This window comes from Centrocercus urophasianus, unplaced genomic scaffold, assembly GCF_019232065.1.
Source record: "Centrocercus urophasianus isolate 14NV4802_14NV808 unplaced genomic scaffold, USGS_Curo_1.0 seq_28, whole genome shotgun sequence".
Lineage (NCBI taxonomy): Eukaryota > Metazoa > Chordata > Aves > Galliformes > Phasianidae > Centrocercus > Centrocercus urophasianus.
The window spans coordinates 12,787,712-12,793,711 of NW_024884844.1; positions in this window are offsets into that span (position 1 = coordinate 12,787,712).

Here is a 6,000-nt window from a genome sequence, read left to right on the forward strand (position 1 = left end):
GGTTCTAAGTCACGATTTCTCAAAGAAATGTCCAAAAGGAATCCTATTCGAGAGCTGCCATTAAAAATGAATGGATGCTGAGTTGGTGTGCAATCGTCCTCTTTTTGAGACTCCTTTGTGGTTTGGGGTGTCAGACTGAGTGCACTCAGATCAAATAATTGACTAGATTTCTCTCTCTCCTCAAGCCTTATGTAAACCAACTCACACAGAGGGCACAGGGCTGCCCAGTATGCCCTGTTCTTTATGAAATGCTGTGATCTAGTGGTGTGTCCCTGCTTTCACTGCTGGGAAAGTCATTTCTAAGCAGCAGAGACCAGCAGCACTTTAACTTCTTTTGTAGGTTTGGAAAATATAATCTTTCTGATATCACAGAGCACCCCATTTCGGCTGCTCATTCAGTCTTCTGGCTCTGAATAGCTGGTTAACATTATTAAATGTTGTTAATTATGTCACTAATTGCATGTGAAATCAAAGACCGTTCGGGCATGCAGGAACCTAAGCCTTAGGTTTTAATACAGCTACAAAATACCGATAGCTCAGAATATGTCTCCAAGCTGTTGTCCTGGCATCTTTTACCAAATAAGATGAGCGCAATTAAACTTGCATAGTGTTTGGAAATAGTGCACTGTCAGTCTTGTTCCTGTTGCACAAAGTTTAGTGCCCTCATTGCTGATCCTGAATTTTTTCTCGCTGTGGCCTCTCCTTTTTCAGAGCATCATTTTCCTTGGGGGAAAAGACAAACTCATGAGTTTCTGCTATGAACAGTAATAAGTAGGTACATGTTTTAGGGGATTTACTGCTCTGAGACACAGATGCAAAGTAGTTTAGCCTTACTTCTAGAGTAGGTGATGATAGACATGAAATGTGAAGGCAGTAGAATCACAGAGTCACTAGGGTTGGAGCAGACCTCTTAGAACCCCAACCCCAATACGACCCATGCCCACTGCCCATGTCCCTCAGTGCCACTTCCCCACAGCTGTGGGATGCCCCCAGGAACAATGATTTCCCCCACTCCCTGGGCAGCTGTGCCACTGCCTGACTGCTTTTTGGAGAAGAAATGCTTCCTAAAACCAATCTGACCCTCCCATGGAGTAGGAGAATAGTCCTGGCTTAGCTCCCTTCCAGCATTTAAGGGACAGTGAGGGACCTGATGCAGCAGTGCTAAGATGCGTGCTGCTGTACATGTGAGCTCTTTGCAGCCTGAAAAACAGCTTTCGTGTTCACCATCTGTGAGCAGGACATTCAGAAACAGTCACAAGCGAGCAATGAATAAACTGCATTGAAAGGCTGTACTGATGGTCGTGTTAAGCAGCACTGTGTTCTCATGTCTGGAAATGAGAAAGTGTCTGAAGATCTATGAAAATGGAGATCTATTTTTACATAGTGCACAAAGACAGAGTCACAGCATCTGTGGCCCTGAAAAAAAACACCCAAACCATTTCTGAAGGAACAGTTCACGATTCATACACCCTGCAGACAAACACAGGATCTGTGACCAACAGAACCAACGTTGCTGACCACTTCTGTCTGTGATTGTTAACTTGTTCATATAGGCTTCCAAATTAAGGAATTAATAAGAACTACTAATAGCCAGCCTTTGATTCTTTCGGATTAACCAGAACTCGGTGTGACAAAGTGCAGCATCCACTTGGAGGCTGTGGTTAATGGCTGCTGGTAGCCTTTCCATGCCCATATCAGTGCTGTGGGATGCACTGGATGCTTTGCCTCCATGGTGGAACCCATGACCCTCAAAATGAGTTCCCAGCCTTTTTGGGTCGACACCGATCACTTCTTTAATCCTCAAAGCTATATGTTACTTTTAAAATGCTTTACAATTTATTTTGTAACTTGTGTGGTTTTATTTTAAACATGACTTTATAAACAAAATTTCTGGGCTACTTGAAATTCCCATCTTATACCTGGATGTACTGTTGAGTATGGGCACCTTCTGCTGATGGAGGAGTGAATTGCAGTAAATAGATTCATTTAAAACTCAGGGATTTTGCCCTCTCCCTGGAGAAGGGTGAAGCTCTGATCCCCTCTGTGCCAATTACAGCTTTGTAGCCCCGTACTGTTGTGGCTCTTTCCAGCTTTTCCCTTTCACTGCTGTGCCATAGCATTGCTGCTCCTTCTGTCCTTTGTGCACTGACCCACTGGGGTGGTCACTAACACTGCGTGCTCTGGCCAGTTGAGTCTGTTCTTATCAACAACATTTGGAAATAAATACAAAAATAGTTATCAAGTCCTACTGATCAGATTAGGCTTTTCATTCTAAAAGACCTGAATCAAGAACTTGATCGTGGGGTGGTTGGCCCTCTGTTAGAGGCACTTAACATCTTCCCCCTTCCCAACCTTCTGTTCTCATTAGCTGAGAGATTTATCTCTGTGTGTTGGGGTGAGGCTGCCATCACAGATAGGGCCATGGTTAGCACCCAGTGCCCGAGGTGCCCCAGCCGGTTCTACAGCCACTTAATGAAACATGTGGGTAATCCCCGGGTGCTCCTCCCCAGGCACTGCACTGCCCTATGTACACTATTCTTCCTGCAAAGCCACAGAATTTATAAAACCAATGTTTGTACCACAGTAACCCTAAGAGAAAGACTTGTCCTCCATTTCCAAGGTAAGCAATCAGCATCTCCTCTGAATCCGTGGGTCTGACTTGGCAGCCTCACTGGTGAGTGAACAAAAATCGTGCCAACAAAGCAACGCGTGGGGAAATGGAATCCCAGAGAGGAGCGCACGCGTGGTGGTGCTCGAAACACAGAGGACAGAAACACCCTTGGCCTGGTCCATGGGCTGCTCGGGAGAGTGCACTCTGCAGGTTGTGTTCCCATGACACGCAGGGAGGAAATGGGAGCAGGAAATACCGGTGTGTGCAGGGCTGGAGATGGGGACGGGCTGCGCTGCTCCATGCCTAACTTAGTGCCGGTGCTTCGGGGGGAAGAGTCTGCTGTCTGTTTTGAATGCTTTCTGCATGACTAATTAATGTTCTGAAATAAATGGTGCTGTTAAACTCTGTGCTGGTACAGGCAGCCGGCAGCCGTGGCTCCTGTCCAATACTTTATCTAATCTTTGCTTTTTCAAGGACGGGGCACTGCTTGTCATCTAAAAGCCACTTAACTGCACTACAGCATGATGTCATGCTCCTCTACATGCGTGTCGATATTTATGCTCAGTCTGTTGGGAAACAGCCCTGAATACAGCGAGCCGTACGTAATTACATTCTTTGCATGATAACAAAACCCACTTGAAACTGGCAAGAGATGAAACCCCGCAGCGTGGCGTTCGGAATTCTGCAGGAGCAGAGCGTTCTGTAACATTATGCCGGGATAAGGCAGCCTGATTCACCGCGGGGAGGACACTCCCTCCGGAGCAAAGCATTTGCTGTCGTCCCTCCGGAGCGGCGGCACCAGCACTGGAGCTGCTGAGGTGAGTACAATGGGGCCTGTTCCCTTTGCCTACTGGGACCCCCCCTCATCCCATACAGCAGCCTGTGCATGCTCAGGGTATCACCTATCTACACTGGGCTTCCAGTGGAACGTGCTTTGAATTTACACTTTGCTATATGTAGGTTTCCTTCCTAAGACAGGGAAGACTTGTGTGAGAGAGTAGAATATTAAAATAGTCATCAGTCGGGTTATATATCGTAGAGTCATAGAATGGTTGGACTGGAAGGGACCTTAAAGATCATAGAGCCATAGAATTTTTGAGTTGGAAGGGACTTTAAAGATCATAGAATGATTGGGTTGGAAGGGACCTTAAAGATCACCCATTTCCAGCCTCCTGCCACGGGCAAGGTTGCCACCCACTAAATCAGGCAATAGATGTGCATATATATACATACCATGCATATGTATATAAATGTGCCTGAACTAACTTAGCATCTCATTCATAACAAAGCATAAAAGAAACCCCGAGCTCAGCACAGGCTGAGCCCTACTGAGATCCCCGCTTCCCTCCCCAGCCAGGGTAGCGCCAGCAGCAGCGCGGGACGGAGGGGGCTGAGCTCCCAACCCACGACCAGTAGCAGAGCAAGCAGCAGGAGGATGAGGATGCTGCCAGGTGCCCACCACGCTGAGAGCACAACGGGAGCCCCCTGAACCACAGGGCATGGCGCAGAGGTACTGCTCCTGTTGTGTGTGATATCTGCTTTTCCTTATTTTGCATTATAGTGGAACAGTGAATGTTTTGTGCCGGTTGGATGAGCAAATAGTTACAGCAATGTGCATTCCGTGCCCAGCTCGTGCTGCTCTGCACGGCTCATTTGGATTTGGCCGGGTGACAAAGGGTGGGTGTGATTCCCCAGTGTCCGTGAAAATGTGGCTCTTCACAAACTGATTTCAAAGGAAAAGCAAACGCAGTAGTTATACAGAACTCTGCAAAGGAGAAATGCGTTGTAAAACAGCTTCCGCTCAGCAATATTATTGAAAAACATCTACAAACAGACTCCTATCGCTATGGAAAAAAATACATTTCTTAGGAAAATAGATGTTTACAGTTGTAGCCGATGCATGCCCTCTTTTCTGCCAAAAAAAGCTTCAGTTGGAGGCAGTGTTGACTGTTTATTCGTGATGGTTTTGTTTTGTGGCGAGTGGAGTGGGAAGCACTAAACCACATCGCTTACCAACATAAGAGGCTCGCTATGTAGCTCTGTCTTACAGCCACCTGATTTCTTTTATATCTTGAAAACTCTTCCTTATCGATAGATGTGCGTGGGCATGAAAACTGGCACAAATCATGGCGCTACCTAAAGAGGTACCCACTGTGTTTAATGCAATGTGTTACTGAGCGCGTGTCTGCTGAAGGGCAGCACTTGCTGCCCTGGCGGTGCTGGGGGCTGTGGTTATTTGTTTCTGTCCATGGGTCAGATGGCTGTCACAGACTGTGAACTTCCATGGCTGGAACAGAAGTCCAAACAATGGAGGTCTTGGTGTGAATGGGACCTGTGGGGTTTCTGCGTTATTGCTGCAGAAATCCCCCTTTGCACAAACACGGCCATGCAGGTCGCGCTGGGATGCTCCCCACTGCCAGGCAGGGAACCCAACCCCTCCAGTTTCCATTGGGTTTTTAGGCCAGAGCTGACATAATAAAAAGTCTGAAAAGTTGACCTGGTTGGATTACAGAAGGATACTTGTTTGCTGCGAATCTAAAACTTTATTTATGCGTCAGTGATCCGCTCGTTTAATGATCTGGCATTCAGGTGTTTGATCTGGAGCCTGATTTCCCTGGACTCTCTGGTGTAAAAAGCAGAAGTTACAGAGTAGTTCAGAAATACATTCTTTTGTTTATTTTCTGTTTATCATGAGTAGGATTGGGGTTTTCCCTAGTGCAAACCCAAGTTGGCCCAGGAGTCCCACCACTGTTTGACCCCGGCTTGGTCAGTGCTTACGGCACTGATTCAGTTGCTGTGTTTTCCTGAAGATGTTGTTGTACAAACCTGATGGCAGTAAGTTGTAATGCACCCCCAGCCCTTTCTGGCCCCATGGCAGGGGACAGGTCGATGTGTTGGAGGAGGCAGACAGCTCGTGGTGCGGCGATGCCGAGCCTGGTAAAACTCAGCGAGACCTCGTTAGTTAAAATGAGCTCATTTTCCTTGAAACCAAATGCTTATTTTAATTCTAGGGTGGCTGGGTAAAATGCTGCGTATCTTGATTGCTGATAGGCATCTTCCTTTTGTAAGAAGTCATTTACTGAGTGAGAATAGTGCAAAGTAGGTGGTATGGTAGAATTGCTGCTACTTCTTTTGGCACTACAGATAGATTTCTCCATTAGACAATCCCTTCTTGTGATATAATTAGAGAAGAATGCGTGAGCACAGATCTATTCCATATTTATTTCATCATTTTCTTTCTTCTGGATACCACGGTTTCTTTGGGAGGACAAGTTAGTTTGAAAAACAAGAGTGCTGACTTGTATTCAGCTTTAAAAAAGCTGAATATTCTTCACCTTTCTGCTGAACGTTAGAAGAGCCGCATTGAACCCGTTTTTCTGCATATGCCT